A 16,027-nucleotide genomic window follows, 5' to 3' on the forward strand; every position below is an offset into this window, starting at 1 on the left:
GGCGCTGGCTCGGCCGGTCGGCGATGGCGGTAGGCCCCTGGCGCGTTGGTGACAGCGGTGGGCGGCGGTGGGCGGCGGCGGCGGCGGCGGCGGCTGGCGCGCCGGCGGACGACGGCGGCCCGGCCGGTCGCGCAGCGCAGGCCCCTCGAACTCAGGCAGCGGGCAGCGCGGCGGCGTCCGGCTCACGTGGCTGACTAGCGTGGGCTGCCTCGCTGCAGCGCGCGCCCTGTGCGTGTTTAGTGGAGCAGCCACGGCCCACGTGGAGCAACCGTGGCGGACGGTTGGCGCATTCCATGCGCGAAGTGTACTGCGTCTTGCCGGGAAAAAATTAGTGTAGCGACAAAGTCTCTACGGGAACGGATCCAAACTTCTGACACCAATTGTACAGGATGGCGGGTATGGGCAGGCGGTGGGCGTTGTGGAATAATAGGCTAATTTTTAGAGAAAGACTATTTATTGGCTAAAGCATGTTGAAAGGGGCTACATAGGCCTAGGGAGGTGAGGGTGAGCCAGAGCTTACAATTTGGCGAACATTGTTCGCGAAGCTACCGAAAGTGGTTGTGTGCCAAAACTAAGTCCACAGTGCCGCAGCACCGGGAGAAGCGGGAGATGTTCAATGCTACAGGGCGCGCATCCGACTCGCGGGTGAGCAAGAATACAAGAGAGCGAGCCCGGCGACGGGCGGCCGGATATATTCGACGCGCCATGCGCCTTCCTCCGCCCTGATTGGTCAGGACCGAGAAAACCGTGCGGGCGGCATGGAACTTTCCAGAGCGTTGCCTGCTAAGCGACGCCTGGGACGGCGTTACCTCGTAAGCACATGACAGAGGCGCGTGATCAAGGTGCCCTTCGTCGGTGCTGACTTCCTGTTACTAGACCGTGGGACGAAAGAATTTACAGGCAGCTAACACTGCCGGCCGTGGCTTGGGCGCGATGGAAAAATGAAGTTACCGGTTGGAGGCTCATATAATAAAGTAAAATCCCTTATTGTCTGGCTCATCCTTTACAACTCCATACCCACTCCATACCCAACAATTTTTTCTTTAACATGTTCAACACTGCAGTGCTATTTAGTATATGGAAAAATAAAAATCTTCTAAGAAAGGAAGCTAAGCCTAAGAAAACTTTCAATTGATTTTAGTGGTTTGGCTCATACAAATTTTAATAACTTTCATTTTGTTAGATTAATGTGTAATATAGTCAGGGAAAATGATATGAACCAGAAATTCGATTTTATCCTTGCCAGACTTGGATTTCTTTAAGTGAGCCATCACTCCTGTTTGTGAAAAGTTCACTAAGTTCTTGTCAGCAACGCCAGATGTTCTTCTCAAGTCTGTGTGTGCATCAATAAATCATCCACATAAATGGTTACTTTGCCTAACGATTCAGGGTCTAAAATAATATCTAATGCAGTGATGAAAACTCCCAGTGTCATTTAGTCCGAAAGGAAGTAGCGAAAATTGGTAACTCCTTCTATACAAGATCAAGGGTGTATACTTCCTTGCTCAGGCTACAGGGCGATCTACGAGTAGGATGACCTCCAGTCTATAGTTGGCAATAATTGTATGCCATGAAACTTCTGCAACTGCTGCATAAGCTTGGAGGCCTAGTACACTCAGATACTATAATTGTATTGATGTCTACAGTATCCAGAAAAGATCAAATTTTTCCTCCTGGTTATGCTACCACCAATAAAAGACTACAATAAGACGACACAGATGGTTCAATAATTCCCCAACAATGATCTGTTTAATTTCTTCACCTACTTCTTCACATCTTGTCCAAGGAATGGAGTAGTATGTTTCACAATAGGTCTGGTGTGGAATTACATCCACATGATAAACATAAGTTATGATGACATCTCATTTTTTCTCAAACATGTGCATATATTTCAACAACACTTGCTCTAGATCATTGTATATGGTCCGATCAATACCCAGAGCATCTGATTGTTTCTCTTTAATTGTAATTTGTAAGTCCTCTACCTCGTTGCTACTTTCAGGTATATCCCCATGGGATATCACTTCAATTTTTACAAATTTAAGTCATATTCCTCGACAATATTTCCCATATAAGGCCTCAGTATGTATAAGATCTATTATAATTTCTTGGCCCTTAGCAAATGGGTTGGATTTACCCAAATAAAGGCCATATATTACATTCCTTTCTCTAGAGAAATCAAGCCCAAAAAATCAACCTATACTCACTTTCAATACTACAAGGAACAGGTACTCAGTTACTCCACTTCCAAATTCTACATTGATCCAGGCTTGCCACCTTTCGGTTTGTTACCTGTTGCCAAAAGCACCATCACCTCGACAGCACTGTACCAGATACTTAGAGACTTCATTACTATTATGCATCTGGTCAAGTAAGTCCTGGGAAATCACACTGATAGCCACACCTGTATCGTGAATGACAAATGTCTATACAGTTATTATATCCTTCCAATAATTCCTATCTCATATTGGTATCATCTCTGTATGGCAAAAGAATAACATCTATAAGATTTCGCCCTTGCTCCATTCCTCAGCGAAATAGTAAGGGCTACATATGGATGACCTTAGTTTATCGAATTTCTCACCTGAGGATGTTGAATCCTTGGCAGATTCAGCTATGTGTAGCAGTGCACTGGAAGGTTGCTAGTTGTGATTGCAGCTGTTACTCATCACTGGATTATGCACTGGGTGGACATTACTGTTACTATTGTTGTTACATGCTGAATTTCTTCCAGGAGGACCAAAGTTTTCATTACATTTACCGTTATTACTACTGCTATACCAGGTTCCCCCCTTATTGTTATGATATCCTGTCTAAAATCTATTGTCAAATCTATGTATTTTATTAGGATTCCCTGGATGAAATCGAGCGCGTCTGAATGGTGGCATGCAGGATTAAAAATCTATCCACACCGTTCACAATGGGGAAAGGTGGCCTATCCTCATTGTTACCTAATGGACATGGAACGTTTTCATAACCTGAACCATTGACAGTAGTATAACCACAGTTTCAAACACATTTGCTATTCTCATGCTTCAGGAGAGTCAAACACAGAAAGAAAATGTTCCACATTGATTACGGATACATTGATCAGTTTTTCCGTGACGTAAAAAAGGTAGTTTTCAGTATCCTCAATACATCTCGTTGTGAAATTGTTTCACTCAAACACTTCACTTTATACAGGTACTTCCAAAATACATTTCAGTAAATTACCATTCTTGCTCTTCTACCTCTCAGGATTGAAAAACTGATAACTCAGTCGTTCCTGAATACCTTGCAACCAGTAGTTAGCAAGGACAGTTTGCTCGAACTGTTCAAACATTTGATATTATTGATTAGCTTCAGATGCTCAGAGAGTCCCATCACCTTGAATGAGTCCTTCCATGTATTATATTTTCTGTCGCTCGGACCATGAATTTGGTAAAAAAAAAAAAATCTAAATGATCCTATGATTACTGGAGGATGTAAATTACGTTTTCAGAAATGAAAATTTGTGACTGTCAGTTCTTTAAAAGGGTTTCCTCCCGTAGCACAGAAGACAGTGTTGCCTCTGCCCCCATATTACATGCCGGATAAGCAGGTGCCAGACTGTAATCGTTTGCTGTTCCTCTAGGGAAACGGTCACTTCTTATCACATGACCTTTTAAACCCCACTTTCTATTTGCTGCATTGGGGCTATCATTACCTTTTCCTCTAACCCTGGATAATTCCTTTTGTGAATAACTGCGTTGGTTTACTCTATCTCTCCATTCCGGTATCTCTTTATTTATGGGTTCCTTATTCTGATTGACATCTGTCCTAGGTGAATTCTGTGCTTCTGTCTATTCTATGGGTATGTCGTCATTTCCTTATGGCTTCCTTCACATCTGAAACAACTACCTCGTTGAGTTGTGTTTCTTTCTGCTTCAAGAATTCATTAAATTTTACTCTTGGTTAGCAGAATGCCGTTCTAACGCGTCACTAAATTCCTGAATACTATTTTTAATCGATTGTTGTTCTGTTTGTATAGAGGCACCTCTTGAGGGAGTTTCCTGTTTCTGGAAGTTCACAGTAAGCAATTTGGTAATTACACATACCAGTTACTACTGTATCTTACCTGAAAGTGAGCGTGACCTATTCTAACGGTAGCGTCCCCATTTTTGCTGGCATAGTCTTTTGTTCCTTGTTAATTTCTGCTAACTGAGATTCCATATCTCTTGGCGTGCCTGTTAACGGAGCAAGTTCAGAACATAAATGTTCAGTAACCTGGTTAGCTACATTGTCAGTTCGCCCTTCTTTTATTTGTATCGGCTGAGAATCAAAACGTGTAGAGATTCCTGTCCAAATGGTTCAAATGGCTCTGAGCACTATGAGACTTAACATCTGAGGTCATCAGTCCCCTAGAACTTAGAACTACTTAAACCTAACTAATCTAAGGACATCACATACATCCATGCCCGAGGGAGGATTCGAACCTGTGACCGTAGTGGTCACGCGGTTCCATAATGAAGCACCTAGAAGCGCTCAGCCACACCGGCCGGCAGAGATTCCGGTTGAAACTGATCCAACTGCTGTTTACTTTCATTGCTGAAATGATACAACTGCTGCTTATTTTCGTTCCTGAAATCATTCATATGCTGTTTATTTCCATTCCTGAAATGATTCAGCTGCTGTGTTATCTGGTCTGACTACTATTTCGTCATTTCCATGAGAATCACAGAAGGAGAAGCCCATTTGGTCTTCGACGTATCTTAGGGTAACCCAGAAATAACATCTGTGTTTGCTATTCCAATGTGATCACTATTCACGAGTGATTCACATTCATCTACGGTTGCATTCACGTTTTCGTTTCTACCTTCGGTGAATCCGCCATCTGTTGCTTCAAGATTATCAGCATTTGACACTTGAGACATCATTGCTGTTAACTACCTACACTTCCTTACCATACTCATAAACACAACACCAATGGGCAAATATTAGCAGTTCAGGTTACGTGTTTAGTATGCCAACAATTTCACAGAAGCTTACCCCACTATTAACGTGAGAATCAACGACTGAAATATACTCTCTGGCTTGACAAAGCAAGAACATCTCTGATCACTTTCAGAACATTACTATTTCCGCCAAGTTGTGGAAAATTAACATTTAAATTTTGAAATATTAAAAATTTGTCATTGTGAGCACTGACAAATCATTTTCCTAACAGAGTCTTCTGATGGGGAAAAAAAAGCACAGCAAAAAGAAAAAAAAAGCAGACTAGAAATTATTCATACCTTCACACTATACCCAATAAATTTTATATTTGAGACAAACTCTAGAATATCGTCAAGATTATGCTGGCTGCTCAGCTTCCTAATATCTCTCAATTCTTGCAAAAGGACTGTGAATGGTTTCTCTGGTTGTGGTTACAGTTGTAAAGCGTGAAAAATTGTACCAAGTTTTAATACATAGACAAGATAAAATTTCATACATACTTAATTTCGTAAAATTACCTATTGGAATTGAGCCATTTTCTGGTTGCCACCTACAACGTTTCCATGAAAAGGAGAATGAGGAAAAAAAATTTTTTTATTAATGTTTAAATTTGTGTTTAAGATATGAGAGAGTGGAAACGTTATAATTGGCAGCCCCATTATGTAAGTTCAAAGTGCTCTAATTTTTGTTCAGTTAGACACAGAACTGCTAAAATTTTAAATTGATTCCTCGATTGATTATTTTCATTGAAAGTTAGAATGAAAATCCTGCACAAATTTATCCAGCTATTCCTACCCTGGGGTAAAATACATCCTAAGCAGCACATCAATAATTGACTATGCAAGGGAAATTTAATCTGCATTGGTGAATGAACATTGATTTAGAAAATATATGATTTGTAGAGGGCAAGGGGTTATTTTTAGAAAATATGGTGCGAAATTGTGATTTAGTGTGTTTCAGTGTGCAATGCGCCAGCCTCACGGCAGATAGCGGATGAAGGCTGGCCAGCGCGTTATGCAGATGACACAGTTTTGTAACGAGCGTCGGTATGTGTGTACGTGCGCGGCAGCCATCAGCAGCCAGAACGCAGCATTAGTAGAATTACGCAGGCGCGGGCTGCATGTAGCGCGGTTGCGTTATCCAACTCCTCGAGAACATTCTAATAAACACAGCGCCGCGTAACCGGCGGATTCAGCAGCAGTCTGCACTATTTAAGGGCATCAGAGGTGTGCGTCGGCATTCGGTTCGACCGATTGCGCGTTCGGTCGCTGTCACGTCGTTGTCATCAGTGAAGCTGTCCCCGAGGACCGGCCAGCGGAGGGCATTGCCCGCTGCTGCACCGGCGAATCCCTGCGTCGTCATGAGCCGCCGCATCTGCAGGAGGTGAGCCTGGCCGGGCCTCGTGCTGCTAACCTGCTACCACCTGCGCAGCCGCTGATCGAGCATGGCGTCGCATTCCCTGGGCTGCGCGCATCAGCACAACTCCACATGAGCAGTGGGGCTGAGCTACCGGAAAATGTATTGGAAGAACTAACAATAAAGAGGAAGATTGCTAAGAACAGCCACCTCCTTCTACCCAGCCACGCCCTACAACCCCGACCACGTCACCCACTCCGGTCATCCTATTACAAGTTGTGTCAGTCGGGCAACCTGCGCATCACACACTCCTGTTACAATTGGTGATAGTAGTGGTCTTCTCCCTGGATTTGGAGCAAATTGTGGCTGGTAATCGACGAGGATATGTGGCACCTGAGAAGGGCAACAGTGGATCAGCAACTCCTGCAACATGACAAGTAAGCGCCAATTTTTCGTTTGATGGTTTGTCTGAACCTGTAGCATAGTCCGTCTTCCCTTCCTGTTCTTCTTTCTGGCCGTACTGTAGCCTTGATTCGATAGGTGGTAGTGATGGAGCAGTCTGTGTCAGCCGAGGTGGCTATTCAGCAGCTACTTGAGCGAGTGTCGGAATTAGAGATAGAGCTTGCGCAGTCTAAAGAAGCGAGCAAGGAACAGTTTCCTGTTAATGCAGTAATTATTGACACTAATGCTGCGTCTTTGGTCACCCCTTCCTCGGGAAAAGCTGGGGAGGATGTTAAGATTTTTTTTTTTTTTTTTTTTTTTTTTTTTTTTTTTTTTTTTTGAGAATCTTAGCAATGCTGCTAAAATGGGAAATTGACGTGCAGAAACGCTTTTGCATGTGGCTAAGTTGAAAGTAACTGGAGATGCCAGAGCGTACGTTACTTGCCATGAAGAATTAAGGGATGCTCGGACATTTGAAGTATTCAAAAAAGGGTTGCTGGAAAGGTATCGGAGGAAAATACGTCTAGATATTATCGGGAACAATTGAATAGAATGTATCAAAGGAATGGGGAATCAATAGAAGCTTTTGTAGATCGAATTCGAAAAATTAATGTTAATACCTATGAGGTAAACGATAGGGTTAATGAAGCCATTCTGCAGGAAGCTGAGCAGAAGGCACTAGACGCATTTTTGCGGGGAATTCAACCCGAAACATCCCGCAAGATTAGGATGGAACTGCCGAAGACTCTCAAAGACGCGGGACAGGAATGCAGTGTTTAATGCAGAAATAAAATGTTTCAGATGTGGTTAGATGGGACACATTAGACGTGATTGCTAGGAAGTGCAGTGCAGGAAATGCAGAAATGCTGGGGTCGTCAGGAGCGTAATTGCAGTGGGTCCTGGCAGAAACATGATAGGAAACCGCAAGGTGGGCCTCACCCCCCTCTGTTAAACGGGGCAGGGGGTGATGTGTCCACTGTGCAACACCCCCAGTAAGTATTAATGTTAGTGCAGAATCAGAGGCAGACTTTTTTCTGACCGGCTTGGTGAGGGACAGACCGTGCAAATTTTTATTGGATACTGGGTCTCAGGTATCCGTGGAGAGTAGAAATGTACTCGGTAAAGTAGAATTAAAACCACCACGCTGGGCGTTAAGTGGCGTGGGTGGGGGTTCAGGTGAAGTCACTCCGATCAGCGGTGTTAAACTTCCGAGTTGAAATGAGGAACTTCAAGGTGAAGGTAGTTCTTCCAGTTGTTGGCAGCAGCTATGATGTCATACTCTGATTGGATTTCCTGGATGCGCATCACGCAAAAGTTAACCTGGAATGGTGTACAGTAGAACTGGATGGAATACAATTTTGCCTAGGTTCTGCAGCCGAGAAACCATTACTGTCGCAAGGAACCGCCCAGATGTCGGGTGGGCCACCTAAACTGCGTACAAGGACCCTTAGGTTTAAATCGCGGGATAGTATACTGAAGGGTACAGAGAAAATAATCTGGGCAGATGTTGGAGCTAGCGTGCCGGTAAATTCGTTGTGTGTCGTTGAACCTTTGTCTGAGAATGAGCCGCTGGATAAAATGAAGTGTTTTACGCGCCGTAGCGTGTCCTACGTGCGGGAGATAGAAGGAAAAAAGGTTGCGCCTGTAAGTATAGATAATTTTGGTCTTGAAGAGGTGCAGTTGGCATGGGACAACGTAATACCGAATTTGGAGATAATAGGGGAAGATGAACTAGATAAGGATTTCGCAGCAGATTACACAGTCTGTCAGCTGGTCCGCACTGAGGGGTAAAGTAGCACATTTAGAAGTCCAAGACAGAGAAGTCATGGAGAATCTTTTGACAGAATATAAAGAGTTATTTAATTCTCATGGTCCACTGCCCACCACACCGTTAGTTCAGCATTACATCCCCATTGGGAATGAAGCACCGGTGTATAAACGTCCATATCGTGTTCCAAAAAGTTTACAGCCTGTCATGGAAGAATTTATTAATCAACAGCCTAGGGATGGGATAATAGAAACCAGTAGTAGTCCCTGGTCCGCTCCTGTCGTAATAGTGGGTAAAAAATCACATGATGGGGGCAAGGCATATCGTTTTTGTTGTGATTATCGTTTCCTGAATTATAAAACTGTATCAGATGCATACCCAATGCCTAATATCACTGAAACTCTGGATAATTTGGATCAGTGTCGGTACTTCATGACGTTGTATCTTCAAAGCGGGTACCACCAGTTGGAGGTCGCCCCGGAAGACCGACCGAAGACAGCTTTTACAACACCTACAGGTCATTTTCAGTATCGGCGAATGCCTTTCAGACTCAAAAATGCTCCGGCAACCTTCCAACGGTTACTAGATAGCGTGTCACGAGGGCTGAAACCTAATCAGTGTATGGTATATTTGGACGACATAATTGTTTTCTCAAAGGACGTGCAAAAACATGTGTGCGGTCTGTGCGAAGTTTCCGATCGTCTGAAGGCAGCGCAGTTAACCCTTCATATGGAAAAATGTCTTTTTTTGTTGCAAGAAGTCCGTTATTTAGGTCATATTATAGGACAGGAGGGTGTCCGCACGGATTCAAAACTTGTAGAGGCGGTAATGAATTTTCTGACACCTACAAATGTAAAAGAGTTGCAGTCTTATTTCGGTCTCGCCAATTTTTACAGGAGGCGTATTCCAAATTTTGTGGAAATTGCAAGGCCCGTCACACAGTTGTTGAAGAAGGGAGCAAAATTTCACTGGTCAGCAGAATGCGAAGAGGCTTTTCAAAAGTTAAGAAATTTGTTAACATCTAGTCCGGTTTTGGCTTTTTCAGATTTTAGTAAACAATTTATATTATCTTGTGACTCTAACAATTTTGCTTTGGGTATTTTATTATCTCAGGAAATAGATGGGCAGGAACACCAGGTAGCATATGCTTCCAGACAGCTAAACAATGCAGAAAAAAATTACTCAACAACTGAGAAGGAGTTATTGGCATTAATTTTTGGAAGACCCTATTTCCAGTGTTATTTGTATGGACGACGTTTCAAGGTGATTACTGACCATGCAGCACTTCAGTGGTTGTTAGAGCTTAAAGACCCAATGAGTAGATTAACTAAGTGGGCTTTGCGTCTTAGTGAGTACGATTTTGAAGTGATTCATCGACCACATAAATCGCACGGAAACGCGGATGATCTGAGTCGTAAAGTATGCGCCATGGAATGCTCAGGAATAAATGAGAACGAATGGGTGGAGGCACAAACCTCTGACACAGACTGTCAACGATTTACCTCGCAGCGACAGTTCGTCTTGGAAGACGGGATATTGCACCGTAAAACTTTACTGACCATGCAGCACTTCAGTGGTTGTTAGAGCTTAAAGACCCAATGAGTAGATTAACTAAATGGGCTTTGCGTCTTAGTGAGTACGATTTTGAAGTGATTCATCGACCACATAAATCGCACGGAAACGTGGATGATCTGAGTCGTGAAGTATGCGCCATGGAATGCTCAGAAATAAATGAGAACGAATGGGTGGAGGCACAAACCTCTGACACAGACTGTCAACGATTTACCTCGCAGCGACAGTTCGTCTTGGAAGACGGGATATTGCACCGTAAAACTAGGAACGGTCCACGCATATTCGTACCAGAAATATTCTGAAGTGAAATTTTAAGGCAAGCACATGATTCAATGTTTTCTGGTAATTCGGGTCGAAAGGCAACGGAAAGGAGGGTAGCACAGAGTTATTGGTGGTCAACACATAGGCAAGGTGTCGATATGTGTGTAAAAAAGATTGCATTCCGTGTGCTCAACAGGCGGAATTGAGTCATCAGAAAATTGTGTTGCAACGACTACCAGAAGCAAATAGACCTCTCCAATTACTTGGCGTAGACGTCTTGGGACCGTTTGTGCAAATACCGGCGGGTAATCCCTATGTTTTAACAATACTTTATCATTTTTTCGCGCTATGTGTCTATGACAGCTATTCCGGACCAGCGAGCCGAAACAGTGGCTCACACCATAGTACACCAATGGATATTAAAATTCGAACACCTGAAACTATAATTACAGATCAAGGGACAAACTTTATGTCCGATTTGACGAAACAGTTATGCAAGTTGTTGCATGTGAAGAAATTGAGAATGAGCGCATTACACCCACAGGCTAATGGCCGGACCGAGAGAGTTCATCACACAGTAGCGAAGATGCTAAGTTATTATGTAAGTTCGCAACACAACAATTGAGATACCCTATTGGCGTTTGTACCCGCAACGTATACCTCAAAAGTGCATGAAAGTACAGGGTTGTCTCCGTATGAAGTATTATTTGGTCAGAAGATGTCATCTCTGTTTGAATTGCTCAAGACCCGACCAGGAAGCGATATTTCGGCTGTTAAGGATTTATCCACAAAGTTGAAAACACTCTTGCAGCAGATGAAAAAAATTAACACTAAAGCGTTAGAGAGACAGGACAAAGTTCACAATAGAAAGACGGCTTTACCCAAATATCATGTAGGACAATGGGTGATGATGACTAATCCGTATGTGCCAAAAGGCAAAACGAAAAAATTTGTATCCTGTTATCAAGATCCTTTCCAGGTGCTCGAGATGACATCGCCGGTGAATGTAAAATTACAGCTTCCAACTCGCCCTACTATTGTGCATGTGTGCCGAATTACGCGTTTCAAGGGGAATTTTGAGGAACTTCCTTCGTTGTCTGCAGTAACTTCTAGTGGAGAGAAAGATGAATCTAAGAAAAAGAACAAGAAAGGAGTAGATAAACAAGAGAACCAAGGTAATTGTGGAAGCGATCACATATCCTATTATGCTCTTAGGCCATGCGTAAAAGGGAAGAGCTAATGTGAGTTGTTTTTCTTTGGTTTCTCAGAAGGCGTGACGTTCTGATAAGACCACCAGTTCCAGCGTCATGGGTTGCGCTGAAGAGGGAAGAGGAAGGGTGTGCATTACCTCTCGGTATAGTTATTCTGTTTTGCTGTTGCAACTTAACTGAAGCCTTGAAGGTACGTCCTATATCAAGTGGTGTGTTGTTCTTGCGACAAAACGACGTAATTATGTGCGGACATTAATGGACCTTAAGGGTGGACTGTAATATTTGGGCGCTTGAAGACGAAATCTGTAAATTAGAGGATACATTTAATGAACTTCATTCCATGGTGGCTAATCAGTCAAGGTTTAATGACACACAGGGGGAATATCAGCTACTATGATCAGCTTTTGCGCACTTACAAGCTCAGTTGCTGCAAACTCCAGGGTTAATCCCGCACATCTGTAGGAAAAGAGGATGGTTAGATGCAGGTGGCCATATCCTAATATCTGCTTTGGGACCGCTGGCACAGAAGATATTAAAAGTATTAATGAAACGCTACGGCAGGTGCAGGATAATGTGAATAGCAACCAGGGAATGCTAGATCTTCACACAACCCAATTAGAAAGTTTGGAGAAAGATGTAGTTAATAATACGCACCAATTGCGAGCTTTGGCCGCGACCTTGATGTCCCACATTAAGGCCACAGCCGACACAACCAATCACGACTTGGGTACAATCAAGTACCGGTTGGATAACATCGATTCACAGCTGATAATCGCTAAGATGCTCAGTTTTCTTGCTGATGGTATTACGGTAGCACGCATAGAAGCCACAGGACTACAGGAGACTTTGTTGCACGCAATGCGCAGACACTTAATCCCAGTACTGTTACCTTTGGAACAACTTCGGGAAGGATTACGGAAAGTTCAATCGGAATTGCCCGCATCCCTGGAGCAACTGACGACATTAACAAACACTTATCTCTGTACTAAAAAATGGCCACTGTTACCAGTATGCGGATAGGTACCCTGCTGAGAGTTCATATCATAATACCATTAACATGTAAGGATTGTAAATTTGAATGTTACGCCTTGCATACGTATCCAGTGAAGTGGGAAATTTTTGCAGAAATTAGTACAGTTAACCGTACGGGAAATACTGTTACTGGCACCTAACAGACAAGCTCATGCATTCCTCACTGCACAAGACTTGCTGCGTTCTCGAATAGATCCAGTTATCTTCCATCCCACGAAATTGTTACACACTGTTCCCAAATCTTGTGAAGATTCTCTATTCTGCTCTCAATAACCAGTCGCGGAGTGGCTTAAGGAAATTATAGCAGGCACGGTGCAGTTCTTTCAGCAAGTGGGTCCGCATTGGTTATTTTCAAAATTGAAAACACAGTCGTTATCTGCGTTTGTTACGAGCAGGGTAAGCAAGGGAGTATGCAAAGAATGGAATTGCAGGGGCAGGGACTGTTAATTAACGACACACAGTGTGACATTTCAGGGCCAACTTTCCATTTACCAGCCGTGATTACTGGAGCTACAATCATGAACATAACGCACACATTGATCTATGTACCCGACCAACCGGTGCAATTCGTCATGAAAGAAAATCTCACTCTTTTGAATAGCACATTAGACCCGACTTTGCTCGCCTCTTTGGACCACATGCTAGCAGCTCAGGATGGACATATAATTATGGAACATCTTTTACAACGAGTGCATGAGTACCGTAATGAGCATAAGCAATGCTTATTAGTTATTGGATCGTCAACCACCGCCACCTGTATTTTTATCTCTGTCGTAGGATTAGTGTACTATCAGCTAAAGAGGAAGGTAGCCCAAATCCCGCCCCTTCCAACCTTTAACCTAAGACTCCAGACAAAATCACTGAGCAGTTATGAGGCACTACAGCAGAACACTGAGTAATGTTTATGAGCAAAGATAAGACTGAGGATAGAAGTGAATGAACACAGTGTAAATAGTGGATCAATCGCATTTTGTGGTGTTTGTGAAGTGAACTGTAGTTGTTTTAACTTTTTGGTTGAATTCAGGGAGGAATTCTTTTCGTACAAGGAAGGAATTGTAGAGGACAAGGGGTTATTTTTAGGAAATATGGTGCGAAATTGTGATTTAGTGTGTTTCAGTGCGCAATGCGCCAGCCTCACGGCAGACAGCGGACGAAGCCTTGCCAGCGCGTTGTGCAGGTGACACAGTTTTGTAACGATCGTCGGTATGTGTGTGACATGCATGGCAGCCATCAACACCCAGAACGCAGCATTAGCAGAATTACACAGGCGTGGGCCCCGTGTGGCGCGGTTCCATTAGCCAACTCCTCGAGAACATTCTAATAAACACAGCGCCACGTAACCGGCGGATTCAGCAGCAGTCTGTACTATTTAAGGATATCAGAGGTGTGCATCGGCATTCGGTTCGACCGATTGGGCGTTCCATCGCTGTCACTTCGTCGTCATCAGTGACTCTGTCCCCAAGGACCAGCCGGTGGAGGGTGTTGCCCGCTGCTGCACCGGCGACTCCCGGCATCGTCACAAGCTGCCACGCTTGCGAGAGGCGAGCCTGGCTGGGCCTCGTGCTGCTAACCTCCTACTGCCTGCGCAGCCGCTGACCGAGCATGGCGTCGCGTTCCGCAGGCTGCGTGCATCAGCACGTCTCCACCACGACACGAGTGGTGGGGCTGAGCTATCGGAAAATGTATTGGAAGAACCAACAATAAAGAGGAAGATTGCTAAAAACAGCCACCTTATTCTACCCAGCCACACCCTACAACCCCGACCACGTCACCTGCTCCAGTCATCCTATTACAGATTATAATCCGCTGAATACAAAGTAAATTTACTTTTATAACAAGATGTATACTTCATGAAGATTCGATCTGTGGCTGTTGGTATCTGATCGAATGTCCTAGTCAGCATGATACTACAAAACTCTGTTGAGCTATAAAGAGGTTCTCGTTAACATTTATCTGTAGGATACAGTGTCCAACTCCTTCAAATAAAACAGATTATTGTATGAATTAATTATTATTCAACTAATGAAACTACACTAGTGGATTAAAGCAGATGATTACATGCTTAGCTCAATACACTGAAGGGAAGGAAACAATCGTCAGTAACCGCTTTTTATCGTTCATCAAAGACATTATAGATGTCACTGGTACTAGATCAAGATCAAACAATCCATCTTTTGATTTTCATAGAAGTACAATTCATGTTTGAGAAAAATAATAAAATTAATAATTATCACGCTCCATTGCAGTATTCATAAACCATGATTTTGTAGAGAAGTTACTAAATCCATTTTGAGGAGTTAGTTAGTCCATATGTGTTGTCCTGGAGATTGTGTTCTTTCAGGCTCCATGCTCCAAAGGGCCGATTTGCGGCTTTGGCACGCAAGTTTATTACAACTCTTCACTTTCACTTTTAGTGTGTGTTGAGTGTATGCATGTTCAAAGTGTCTAGTGTTGTCAACAGTCACTGTGTGTTTTTCTTTCATCTTTCGTTTGTGTTATGTATTGTTTTGTGTGTGTGTGAGAGAGAGAGAGAGAGAGAGAGAGAGAGAGAGAGAGAGAGAGAGAGAGCGGTGTGTGTGTGTAACAGAGAGAGAGAGAGAGAGAGAGAGAGAGAGAGAGAGAGAGAGAAGGAGAGAAGGAGGGAGGGAGGGAGGGAGCAAGGGAGACAGGGATAGGGGTAATTACTTAGTCTGGTTATGTTTTACATAGCCAATTGTTACTGTTTTAGTGGATAACATGATGAATAAGTAAATGGTTATATTCATTTGGTCATTAATTAGTTTCTTTTTCATTGTAATGATTCTTTGCATATCAAATCTTTCATATAATGTAAGGGATTTTTTGTAATCGTTCGTTCTCATAATTTTCATCATTGTTGGATGGTTTATGTCCATATTTTTTCAGGAGTTCAGCAAAGGTAATCCAGCTTCTTATATGTTCTTTGAACATAGTTGAAATTGCTGCCTGTCGTTCCCAGATATACTGATTCATGTTCTTCAGATTGTAAGTGGTATGTACTTGCTCCTTCGTATTTATCTGGCTTGTCTGTTGTCGTTTGTAAATTGACTAGAGTGTGTTTCTTGTTCTTTAAGCAGCGAGTAATCCTTGTTTCTGTAGTACATTTATTATTCTATGTGTTTATTTGTGTTTGTATGTAATAGTGTACCACTTCTTTTGTTAGTCTTGCCATGAGTGTTACTGTTTTGTTTGTGAATTTCTGTCATGTTTGTATTCTCTGCTTATTTTCGCTTTTCATTAATTGTATTTTTAAACATATAAACATGTAAAACACAACTATGGTAAATAATTATTTAACCATCCTTCTCTCTCTCTCTCTCTCTCTCTCTCTCTCTCTCTCTCTCTCTCTCTCTCTCTCACACACACACACACACACACACACACACACACACACACACACATACACACACACACA

This window comes from Schistocerca americana, chromosome 1 (assembly GCF_021461395.2).
Source record: "Schistocerca americana isolate TAMUIC-IGC-003095 chromosome 1, iqSchAmer2.1, whole genome shotgun sequence".
NCBI classification, from domain to species: domain Eukaryota; kingdom Metazoa; phylum Arthropoda; class Insecta; order Orthoptera; family Acrididae; genus Schistocerca; species Schistocerca americana.